The sequence below is a fragment of the Phyllopteryx taeniolatus genome, chromosome 17 (genome assembly GCF_024500385.1).
Source record: "Phyllopteryx taeniolatus isolate TA_2022b chromosome 17, UOR_Ptae_1.2, whole genome shotgun sequence".
Classification (NCBI taxonomy): domain Eukaryota; kingdom Metazoa; phylum Chordata; class Actinopteri; order Syngnathiformes; family Syngnathidae; genus Phyllopteryx; species Phyllopteryx taeniolatus.
In genome coordinates, this window is record NC_084518.1 from 8,287,704 (window position 1) to 8,301,034 (window position 13,331).

Sequence of the window (13,331 nt, forward strand, 5' to 3'; positions counted from 1 at the left end):
ATGTTTAACTTTTTCCTCAATTTCATTTTCTAATTTTAGTTCTTGTTTTTTTACTTGTATGATGAGTATGATATGATTCGACCTCTCATTACAGATTTCACAGTTTCCCACAGCAGATGGGGATAAGGTTGGGGAGTCATTGAATTTCCAAAAATTGTCACCATTCTTTCCTCACAAATGAATCAAAGTACAGGTTTTTCAGTAGCGACGTGTTAAAGCGCCATGTTGGTGGAGGTACCAGATATGACTAAATTTTTTGGTAAAGAAATTGGTGCGTGATCACTGATGATGATTGGATGTATTTTGGAGGTAATTCTTTGAGCCGCTGAATTGTTCGAGAAGAAAAAAATATTTTCTTGAGAAAGAGCAGTGTCCCGACAAAAAAAGTGCACTCTCTTTTTGTACGTTTTTTTAGCCTCCATATGTCAACGAGTCCAAATAAACTGGCGCATTGTGGTTTATAGCTATTTTTGAGATTTTAGCGATCTATAAACTCTTAAGAATAAGTTTCAAGTCGCCTCCCTTGATAATTATAGAACTGGCTGACAAGATAAGCAAGTATTTGGGAACTTGTCGACAGTCAGCCAGCTAGCTAGCTAGCTGGCGTGCCAATTGGGCTTTTCTTGGTCCTCGCAAAAGTCGCAACTTCTTCAACTGCTTTCTTGTCAAAATGAGTCAATATTGGGCGTATGATTCCAAACAACCTTTTTGACGCGGTTTCTTCTTGTCTTGCTGTGTTATCATGTGTGCCAATGGGCCTCCACCTCTGACGCCTGGGCCTCCACCACCACCGACGGTTGGGCCTCCTCCACCACCGACGGCTGGGCCTCCACCACCACCGACGGCTGGGCCTCCACCACCACCGACGGCTGGGCCTCCACCACCACCGACGGCTGAGCCTCCACCACCACCGACGGCTGAGCCTCCACCACCACCGACGGCTGATGCGGAAGCTGGCAGCGTAAAGCTATATGCAAACATTGCCAATAAAAGAAACAGGGGGCTGCCAAACCCCGCAATACTAAAGCACCGGAAATGGAGGGCGTTCCAAACCGTTAATAACTCTAAATTAATATGGGACTCAACACGTAAACCAAAAGGCATTCTTTGTGCACACTTAAATATACGAAGCATTTTAACGAAAAGTGATCAGGTCAATCACCTTCTCACTGACTCAAATATTGACTTCCTCTGCCTATCTGAGACATGGCTCCATGAATCTTCGCCCTCAGCAATACTATCTGTACCTGGTTATAAAATGTTTAGAAACGACAGACAGGGTTCTAAGGGAGGAGGTGTTATGATTTATGCCAAGGACACTTTTAATTGTAATGAAATACATGTTACAGATGAGAATGGATTAGAATTTCTTGGACTAACTGTTTCTTTGTCACAGCAAATGTCTTTTATTCTTGTAGTTATTTATAGGCCTCCCTCATCAAATGCCGCTTTCTATGAAAAGCTGGAAATTTTACTGAAACAACTCAATCTTGCAAAAGAGGTGATAATAATGGGTGACCTAAATGTTAATTGGGAAGTTAACAAAATTAGGAAAAAATTGAAAAGGGTTATGGATGATATGGATATGACTCAGGTTATTAATGGCCCTACGAGAATTACAAACTCCACCCAAACTAAGATTGATCTAGCCTTTACTAATAGGCCAGAAAGGATCTTGAAGCCATACAATATGCTCACAGGATTGTCTGATCACAATCTTATAATGGTCACAAGAAAATTAAATAAAAAGCGCTTCAAACCCTTGGCCACGACTGAATCCAATAGGATACCAAAACATCCATCCATCCATTTTCTGAGCCGCTTCTCCTCACTTGGGTCGCGGGCGTGCTGGAGCCTATCCCAGCTGTCATCGGGCAGGAGGCGGGGTACACCCTGAACTGGTTGCCAGCCAATCGCAGGGCACATAGGAACAAACAACCATTCGTTCTCACAGTCATGCCTACGGTCAATTTAGAGTCTCCAATTAATGCATGTTTTTGGGATGTGGGAGGAAACCGGAGTGCCCGGAGAAAACCCACGCAGGCACGGGGAGAACATGCAAACTCCACACAGGTGGGTCCGGGGATTGAACCCGGGTCCTCAGAACTGTGAGGCTGACGCTCTAACCAGTCGGCCACCGTGCCGCGATACCAAAACATGAACAACAAAATTTCCAAGATTCTATCCAAGAAGTAAACTGGGATGTATTACTCGCTGGTAAAAATTTTGATGAGGATTGTTCTAAATTTGCCAACAAAATAGAAGAAATTATACAATTTACACGGATAATTAAACTAAAAGCTAGAAAGAATGGCCTTCCTTGGTTAAACACATTTATTCTGAAAGTGATGAAAGAACGCGATCATTCCTTGAAGTTGTCGGTCAAATCAGGATACAATAGACAGCACTTTATTTCACTGAGAAATAGGGTAGTGAAAGAAATAAGAAAATCTAAAGCTGACTTTTTCATTACTGCTCTTAATAGTACGAAGGGAAATTCAAAAATAACCTGGAATTATATTAAAAAACTATTGGGTGATACACAAAATAACAAAACAAAACTAATGCAAATAAAATTTAATGGAAACATCCTGACGGAACCTCAAGTGATGGCTGATGCTTTTAACAACTACTTCGTTGAATCTGTGTCAGAAATCTCTTCTAAGTTTGCAGTAAAACAAAGGAAGGAATACCCTGCATTGTCTGCAACGCAGTTCTTTACTATTACAAATATTACTGAGACCAAAGTTATCGATTTAATTCATTCACTCAAACCATCTAAGGCAAAGGATGTTTTTGGAATGGACACGAGCATGCTCAAAGATCTAGGTTCAACTCTTGCTACTCCTATTGCCTCAATCATTAATCTTTCAATTTCAACTGGTCACTTTCCAAAGGCCTGTAAATCTGCTATTGTTACCCCTGTCTTTAAATCCGGTGACTCAACTTCTCTGAATAACTACCGACCTATAAGCATTCTTCCGGCCATTTCCAAAGTTGCAGAAAAATGGGTGTCAGAGCAGATTGTCCATTATTTAATCAGCAGCTCCCCCTCTCTCCACGCCATGCAGTTTGGTTTCAGATCCAAGCATTCCACTGAAATGGCTACATGCCTCTTCATTGAGAAAATAAAATCTTCTCTCGACAAGGGTGGAGTTGTAGGGGCGGTGTTCTTGGACCTCAGGAAAGCTTTCGATACAGTAAATCACTGTTCTTCTTACCAAGCTCTCAAAATTTAACTTCTCTCGCAAAGCTGTGAGCTGGATTGAATCATATCTGCATGACCGAACACAATCTGTATCAGTTAACAACTGCAGATCAGAGTCTCTTAGGCTAACCTCTGGAGTCCCTCAGGGATCAATATTAGGCCCCCTTTTATTTAGTCTTTATATCAACAATTTGCCCACTGTTTGCTCTGAAACAGAGTGCGTAATGTATGCAGACGACACAGTTTTCTTTGTTCATGGTCGCTCCAAAGATACTGTTGCTGCTAAACTCACTAATACAATGTCCTGTGTCACAACTTGGTTGCAGGAGTGCTGTCTTCAGCTAAACGTTTCTAAAACTGTAGGCATGTATTTCACTAAAACAAATAGAGTATCACCTGACCCCGACATACTTGTTAATGGAGAAAAAATGCAAATTGTCAGCTAATACAAATATCTTGGGTTAATAATAGATTCACAGCTTTCCTTTAAAGCCCATATTGACAAATTGTGTAAAAATATCAAATTTAACCTCGCAAATTTTCGTGCAATTCGGAATGAAATGTCAACTGAAGCTGCAAAAATGTACTTGCATTCAATAATTCTTAGTCACTTTAACTATTGAATAACCAGTTGGTCCCAGGCTGGTCAGAATGCAAAAAAAACATTGGAAGTTTTGTACAAACAAGTAATTAAAGTGATGGATAAAAAACGAAGGCACTATCATCACTGTGCAATTTTTTAAAAATACAGTCTTTTAAACTGGGACAGTCTTCACATATTTGCAGATTTAAATTTGATTTATAAAGTACTGCATGATTTGGCCCCAGCTCCTCTGGCTGAGTTCATCAGCCAAAGAAACAGCTCTGAGCGTGTCACTCGAGGCTCTGTCAGAGGTGACTGTCTCATTCCTCTGCGCAGGAGCACTTTCAGTAAGTCAGCCTGGTCAGTGAGGAGCGCTGGTGAGTGGAACCTGAGGAGGTTAAACTGCTTACAACATACAAGGCCTTCACAGAAAAACTGAAAATGTGGCTAGTTAACACCTATAGCTGCCAACACTAAAAGACAAGTATGTTATGTTGTTTTTTTGTTATGATCAAAAAAATTATGGTTTTATTCTCTCTTAATAGTATAGTTTGATTATGTATCCTGTATTATATTGTCTTGTAGATGTATTTTACTGCTTTTTTACATCATGGCCAGGGGACTACAGATGAAAACTAGCCTTCTGGCTAATTCTGGCTTTTTTAACCATGTGTACTTCATGTGTTTTATGAAATTGCATTGTCCCCTTTCAAAAATAAACTGATAAACAAAGTGTGAAAATAGCGTCTGGAAAAAGGGTGGGTCATCAGCGCGGTAACTGGGATTCTCCATGACACGGGTTAGCGTTGACGTAGCTGTCGGTGAGAATCTCAAATGGCTCTGTGCTAGTTATCGCTGTTAGCAAAGCTGGTGAAGGAGAAGAGGGGGAAAAACTAAGCAAAAAAAAAAAAAACGCTGCTGAAAAAGGAAAAAGACGTGAGAAGAGAAAGTTTGTCTTGTATTTGTTGCTTTTTCTGGGTCTAGGCAAAGGTTTCCATGTTTCCATGTTTTCGTCTCCAAAAATCACACAGTCTCTCGCATTGTCACAGCATGCTCGCGTTCTATGGAGATCTGAATTGCCAAAATACAGGACCTTTAAATAGAACCTGTCTTACAAAATAAAGTGGACCAAAAGAGCTCAAAAAGCTGCAACAAAATGCCACGATCCAAAGAAATTCAAGGACATATAGGAAATAAAGTAACTGACATCTTATCTGTCTGGAAAGGGTTACAAATCCATTTACAAAGCTTTAGGACGCCAACAAACCACGGTGAGAGCCATTATACACAAATGGAGAAAACATGGAACAGTGGTGAACCTTCCCAAGAATGGCTGGCCTTCAAAAATTCCCCAAGAGCATAAAAACGGTTCATCCAGGACATCACAAAGGAACCCAGGACAACATCTAAAGAACTGCAGGCCTCCTTTGGCTCAGTTAAGGTCAAAGTTAATGACTCAACAATAAGGAAGAGACTGGGCAAAAATGGAAAGGCGAAAACCACTGCTGACCAAAAAGAACATTAAGGCTCATCTTACGTTTGCAAAAAAAAGCATCTGAATGATTCCCAAGACTTTTGGGAGAATATTCTATTAACAGATGAGATGAAAATCGAAGTTTTTGGAAGATATATCTCGTGACATCTGGTGTAAATGTAACACAGCATTTCGGAAAAAGAACATCATACCAACTGTCAAACATGGTGATGGTAGTGTGATAGTTTGGTGCTGCTTTGCCTTTTCAGGACCTGGATGACTTCCTTTGATTGATGGAACCATGAATTATGCTCTTTACCAGAAAATCCTGAAGGAGAATGTTTGGCCGTCAGTTAGTGACCTCACGCTAAAGCAGCAGGACAAAGATCCAAAACACACCAGGAAATCAACTTCTGAATGGCTTAAAAAAATAAAAAATGAAGGTTTTGGAGTGGCCTAGTCAAAATCTGATTGAGATGCTGTGGCATGACCTTAAAAAGGACTTTTATGTTCGAAAACCCTTCAGTGTTCAGGTTCAGGTCATTTTATTGATTTGCTCCTGGGAGAAATTTGCCTCAGAGAAAGGGGGAAAAGTCACATTACGTGAACGACATATACAGGAAAAACACCGAAAAAAAATACTTGAATTTAAAAGACAGTAGCAGATTAGATACAGACCAACACTAGACACCTTTACCCATGCATTACCTGCACACATACACCTCCATGCCAACTACAAAACGCTCCATCACAGCATCCACACAAGTATTCCCCTCACATCATCATAACAAAACATCCATTCTTTCATAAATATTGGTAAAATACAATGGTTGGAGTATACACTCCATTAATTTCCCAATACAGAACCCTCAGACTCATTTATGGCTGTTAAGGAGCTTGACTGATACTGGAACAAACGAATGTCACGATCGTGCCTACACAGGGGAAGCCAACATCTCCTTCCAAAGTTCGAAGAAATAATTTAAATGGTTAAAAGTTAAATGGCATTTGCCTGCCTGATAGTCGCCTTCTCATAAAGGTCCTGTGGATTAAGGGGGGCATTATTCCCATAATTTTGCCTGCCATTCTAACTAAACTAGAAATCTCAGCTCTCAATTTGACTGTTAAATTTCATCCATCCATCCATCCATTATCTGAGCCGCTTCTCCTCACTAGGGTCGCGGGCATGCTGGAGCCTATCCCAGCTGTCATCGGGCAGGAGGCGGGGTACACCCTGAACTGGTTGCCAGCCAATCGCAGGGCACATAGAAACAAACAACCATTCGCACTCACAGTCATGCCTACGGGCAATTTAGAGTCTCCAATTAATGCATGTTTTTGGGATGTGGGAGGAAACCGGAGTGCCCGGAGAAAACCCACACAGGCACGGGGAGAACATGCAAACTCCACACAGGCGGGGACGGGGATTGAACCCCGCACCTCAGAACTGTGAGGCTGACGCTCTAACAAGTCATCCACCGTGCCGCCACTGTTAAATTTCAGTGTTTCTGACCTAGGCGGCACGGTGGAGACTGGTTAGAGCGTCAGCCTCACAGTTCTGAGGACCGGGGTTCAATCACCGGCCCCACCTGTGTGGAGTTTGCTTGTTCTCCCCGTGCCTGCGTGGGTTTTCTCCGGGCACTCCGGTTTCCTCCCACACCCCAAAAACATGCATTAATTGGAGACTCTAAATTGCCCGTAGGTGTGACTGTGAGTGCGAATGGTTGTTTGTTTGTATGTGCCCTGCGATTGGCTGGCAACCAGTTCAGGGTGTACCCCGCCTCCTGCCCGATGATAGCTGGTATAGGCTCCAGCACGCCCTAGTGAGGAGAAGCGGTTCAGAAAATGGATGGATGGATGGATGTTTCTGAACTAAAACAATTCTCTTCAGAAGAGTGGGCCAAAATATCTCAATAGAGATGTGAAAGTCTCATAGCAAGTTATAGAAAACGTTTGATTTCAGTTGTTGCTATTGAGGGTGGCCCAACCAGTTATCACGATTAGGCGGCAATTACTTTTTCACACAGGACCGGGTAGCTTTGAATATTTTTTTCCCCTAATATATCAAATCGCCATTTAAAACCTGCATTTTCTGTTTACTTGGGTTATCTTTGTCTGATACTGTATTTTTATTTGTTTGGCGATCTTAAACATTAAAATGGGGAAAGTGTGTAAAAAAAAAAAAAGAAGAATGAAGAGTGAAGGGGAGCACACACAGGGTTGGGGGGGTGTTCAGTACCTTGTGCCAATAGTCGGGAAACAGACTCACATTTCTCCAACAGCTAGTTGCCGTTCAGTGCGTTGCGTCAATAGTCGGGGAACAGACTCACATTTTTCCAACAGCTCGTTACCGTTCAGTGCCTTGCACCAATAGTTTGGGAACAGACTCGCATTTCTCCAACTGCTGGTTGTCATTTAAAAAGAAAATAATTCTGCAGCATGACTTGAAACATGACGCTCCAATTCAAAAGATCTGAGCTACTGTCACCTCACACATCAGCCCAAGCAGGTACTTGAACTATGGACCTTCAGATTGTCTGATGTCAACTGATAAAAGTCGGAACTTGGAGGAATAATTTTTAAATGACCAATGCTTTGATACAGCTTCAGATCAGTGAATATCTGTAAAATCAGTGACAGATTTACAGTAATTCAGAAGAACACCCAGTACTATACCAACATGCACAAATGTGTTGTGCCTGTCATTGCCTTTTGATGCCCATTACAAAACCCCCAATCAAATGGAGCAAATAATCTTGCCAGAATTGCATTTGGAAGATGGTAACCTGTGTAATACCTTTTCTTCTAAATTGGGAGACCAGTAATTGCTTCTCTATGAGGCAATGTCACAACAAAGTCTGGCAATTGCACCTGGCTGTATTACCTCCTGTACCCGAGAAACATCTTTTTTGCAACGAAGACTTCAAAGAGGATATGGATCTTGAATTGCATTTAGCTGCTATTGTAGACAGCCAAGGTAATCTTGATTGGGTGTTTAGACAGCGGCAGGGGCAGGGGCCTTCCCAAAGCTTTGGTCTAAAGGCTATTAAAAAATTGTACATTATGTTACCCTGGCTTTGAAGTCAGGGCCCGCGAGAGGAGAAGGGACCGTGAGTGCAATAGTAGAAGATTGATCTGCTGCTTCTGTTATTATCAAAGCATACTAGTCTCGATGAACCTACTCATTGCTACTGCCACAGTGCCACTTTGATGGTGCAAGCAATTGCAGCATTAGAAACTGGTGTACATTTAATAGTTTGTAATTACAACAAGGCTCCTTGGGATTTCTACAAAAGAACAAATGTGGGACCAACTGGCTTGTGTTGTAATTTGCTTGTGTTGTAATTTTTTAAGTTATCTGAAGGAGTTACCCACATAAGGAATCAAAATTCTTAGGTGCCCGCAGTTGTTGATTACTGTTGATATGTTATGGTACAGTTTCAGTAAAATAATTGGCAAACAAAGAAATTTATAGAATCAGAATCAGATAGTTATATATATATATATATATATATAGAGAGAGAGAGAGAGAGAGAGAGAGAGAGAGAGAGAGAGAGAGAGAGAGAGAGAGAGAGAGAGAGAGAGAGAGAGAGAGAGAGAGATATCCACACACACACACGTGTATATACAGTGGTGTGCAGTGAGGGCATTCAGAGCCTTCTCTGTTGGCCTAAACACTATCAAAAGCAGTAATTACAACCTAATACAATTATAAATAAATTATTAACCATATATATTGTAATACATAATAAAACATCTAATATATGTAATATATATTAATTTATTTCCAACAGTCTATTGTCTTCATTTAATAGCATGGCTTTGCTCATCTGGTAGGACCCCTGCTGGACTCCCTGCAGTTTGCCTACCGAGCAAACAGGTCTGTGGACGATGCAGTCAACATGGGACTGCACTTCATTCTAGAACACCTCGACATTCGTGGTCTTCAACTTTGCGTTCAACACCATCATCCTCAAACTCCTCTTCTCCAAGCTTCTCCAGCTCAGCGTCTTGCCTGCTATCTGCCAATGGATTTACAGCATCCTGACAGGCAGGACACAGCAGGTGAGGCTGGGGGACACCACCTCATCCACACACACCATCAGCACCGGGGCGCCGCAACAATGTGTCCTCTCTCCGCTGCTCTTCTCTCTCTACATGACCGACTGCACCTCAATGCACCCAACTGTCAAACTCCTGAAGTTTGCAGATGACACAACCGTCATCGACCTCATCAAAGACGGTCACTAGTTTGTATATCGACAGGAAGTGGAGCGGCTGGAGCTGTGGTGCGGCTGACACAACCTGGAGCTGAACACGCTCGAGACTGTAGAGATGATTGTGGACTTCAGGAGACATCCTTCACCACAGCTGCCCCTTAGGCTGTCCAACCGTCAAGACCTTCAAGTTCCTGGGAATTACAGTCTCTCAGGACCTGAAGTGGGAGACCAACGTCAACTTCATCCTCTAAAAGGCCCAACAGAGGATGTAATTCCTGCGGCTTCTGAGGAACACGGCCTGCCACAGGAGCTGTTGAGGCAGTACTACACAGCAGTCATCGAATTAGTCCTGTGTTCTTCCATCACAGTCTGGTTTGGTGCTGCTACAAAAAAGGAAAAACTCAAACTGCAACGGACAATCAAAACTGCTGAAATGATTCTTGGTATACCCCTACCCACCATTAAGGACTTGCACGCTGCCAGAACTAAGACAAGAGCATGCAAAATCCTCTTGGACCCTCCATATCGTGGTCACCCCCCCTTACAGCTCCTTCCCTCGGGTAGGCGCTATCAAACAATGCAAACTAAAACAAGCAGAATTTCAAACATCTTCTCTCTTGCCATTAAATTGCTAGAGGCTAAGTGACTCTCCGTAGTGTTTTTATTGTTTTTTTATGTTTTTATATCTCAAAGTACAGTACTGTACATATTTGCCATATTTGTACTGTATTTGTTGCCATAAAAATGTAATCTGCCAAAAGCCTTCAGAATCCCAAGTGATGGCATCAAACAAGTAAAACACACACACACACACACACACACACCATTGAAATGGTCTAACCAATCCGATTTTAGATTCACCACTCTTCGCTTTTACGCAGGCTGAGTCACTTTGGTACTTTTCCCGTCCTCTGATTGGTTCAGCTAAATCATCCTCTGAGTGGTTGAGCTGAATATATGAATGAGAAGCATTACCGAAGAGGACGATTTTGGACATGATTAAAAATTCATTTTCGAGGCCACTTAAAAGAGAAAGAAAAAGGATTTTGGGGCACTTTCAGAGCAGCAAATAATCATTAACTTAAGCTTTTATGGCTGCAACACGTTCCAAAAAAGCTGGGACAGGTGGCAAAAAAGACTGAGAAAGTTGAGGAATGCTCATCAAACACCTGTTTGGAACATCCCACAGTTGAACAGGCTAATTGGGAACAGGTGGGTGCCATGATTGGGTATAAAAGGAGCTTCCCTAAATTGCTCAGTCATTCACAAGCAAAGATGGGGCAAGTGAACAACACTTTGTGAACAAGTGCGTGAGAAAATAGTCGAACAGTTTAAGGACAATGTTCCTCAACGTACAATTGAAAGGAATTTAGCAATTTCATCATCTACGGTCCATAATATCATCAAAAGGTTCAGAGAATCTGGAGAAATCACTGCATGTAAGTGGCCAGGGTGAAAACCAACATTGAATGCCCGTGACCTTCGATCCCTCAAGGGGCACTGCATCAAAAACCGACATGAATGTGTAAAGGATATCACCACATGGGCTCAGGAACACTTCAGAAAACCAATGTCAGCAAATACAGTTCGGCGCTACATCCGTAAGTGCAACTTGAAACTCTACTATGCAAAGCAAAAGCCATTTATCAACAACACCCAGAAACGCAGCCGGCTTCTCTGGGCCCGAGCTCATCTAAGATGGACTGATGCAAAGTGGAAAAGTGTTCTGTGGTCCGACAAGTCCACATTTCAAATTGTTTTTGGAAATTGTGCACGTCGTGTCCTCCGGGCCAAAGAGGAAAAGAACCATCCGGACTGTTATGGACGCAAAGTTCAAAAGCCAGCATCTGTGATGGTATGGGACTGTGTTAGTGGCAATGGCATGGGTAACTTACACATCTGTGAAGGCACCATTAATGCTGAAAGGTACACACAGGTTTTGGAGAAACATATGCTGCCATCCAAGCAACGTCTTTTTCATGCACCCCCCTGCTTATTTCAGAAAGACAATGCCAAACCACATTCTGCACGTGTTACAACAGCTTGGCTTCGTAGTAAAAGAGTGCGGGTACTAGACTAGTCCAGACCTGTCTCCCATTGAAAATGTGTGGCGCATTATGAAGCGTAAAATACAACAACGGAGACCCCGGACTGTTGAACAGCTGAAGCTGTACATCAAGCAAGAATGGGAAAGAATTACACCTACAAAGCTTCAACAATTAGTGTCCTCAGTTCCCAAAAGTTTATTGAAGGTTGTTAAAAGAAAAGGTGATGTAAGACAGTGGTAAACATGACCCTCTCCCAGCTTTTTTTGGATAATGTGTTGCAGCCATAAAATTCTTAGTTAATGATTTTTTGGTAAAAACAATAAAGTTTATCAGTTTGAACGTTAAATATCTTGTCTTTGTTGTGTTTTCAATTAAATATAGGCTGAACATGATTTGCAAATCATTGTATTCTGTTTTTATTTATGTTTACCACAGCGTCCCAACTTTGGGGTTGTACACAGACCGGCAGGAGAAAAGAAAGGAGGTCTGCTGCATCTCCATCAGTATCTATGGTGGGTACGATTTATTTTATTGAAAGTTTAACGTTTTTGTCATGTTATTAGATAAATATTGATTGTGAACTGTTATATTGTCGTGTATACACTACACTTGTATAGGTTTGGAGATGTATTGGAGGAGAAAGGTAACTGTTGCTTTCGTAATAATGGCATATATATATACACACTGTTATATTGAATAGAGAATTTAATCTCTCAAGTCTTGAGTGAAATAATTGAATGAGAGCAATTATTATTAAATAAGATGTGTCTGGCAATTGAAAATGAATGAGCAAATTCAGAGTGATATTGACAAACCCAAGGGTTCAAGAGAGGGTAGGCCCCCAGCTCTGTTTACCACTACACAAAGCTAACGGCTCTTGACTATGTAAATGGTGATGATTTGAGACATTGTAGAGGACTGGGGCTCAGATGGGTGGACAAGGTTGAGGGTATTATAGCCAGAAAAACAATCCTGTGGCCCAACAAATGGTGAATGCGTGCTATCTAGACCAATTATGCCACTGTGCCAGGTGCATGGAAGTCTGAGAGCCTATTGGGAGGCATGTCTCTGATGTTCTGGTTGTACACATCAAGTCGTAATAAGCACTACATAGCCAGCCAGATACTGTATGTATGGCTCTTTAATATGGAGGAAGAGAAGAAAAATGAAACCCAACAAATTAATTTTCCAGGTAAGCAAACATCTTAGACATCATTTCGGTTGTTGACTGACAGGGCCATAAAAGCTATTTGGATAACAATGGTACAAATAAATGAGAAAAAGGTTGGTTGATTCAGGCATACCAGAAAGAAGATGGCAATAATCTTTTGGATACCTAAGCGGCATTCAAACAGCTCCAAATCAAAAGTAATCAAACCATATGGGTTTAGGAACAATAGATTAACATTTGTTAATCGCTCGCTCATTAGGCCATATAGGCGAACGCTAAGGGTGCCGTAGCTTCAGGGGGCACCACAAAATTGGGGAAAAGAATACACAATTAAATATAGTGTGATTATAATAAAAGTAGTTATTACTATTTAGTCTTACAAATGAAAAAATCTAATTCCCAATTAATATCACTACAAATGAAAAAAGAGCAATTTTCAAGAGAGTGTGACCTTTGTTTTGGAAGGAAAAGTTGTTGTTTTTTGAGTCATGCACGCTGCTAACCTGGCAACCCACGATGGCGCTATGATGCAGATTGCAGGGGCAACCTCATTAAGTACGTATCATGGAGGAAGATCCTAAAATGATGACATTTGAATTCATCATTTAAGGATCGTTTTGATCAAAT

At 41.6% G+C, this 13,331-nt stretch overlaps 1 protein-coding gene across 3 annotated transcripts in view; it reads right to left on the reverse strand.

The window, feature by feature from the left end:
- jhy (junctional cadherin complex regulator) overlaps positions 1–13,331 on the reverse strand; it is a 141,253-nt gene that overhangs the window by 100,702 nt on the left and 27,220 nt on the right. The gene's annotated exons all lie outside the window — the stretch shown is intronic.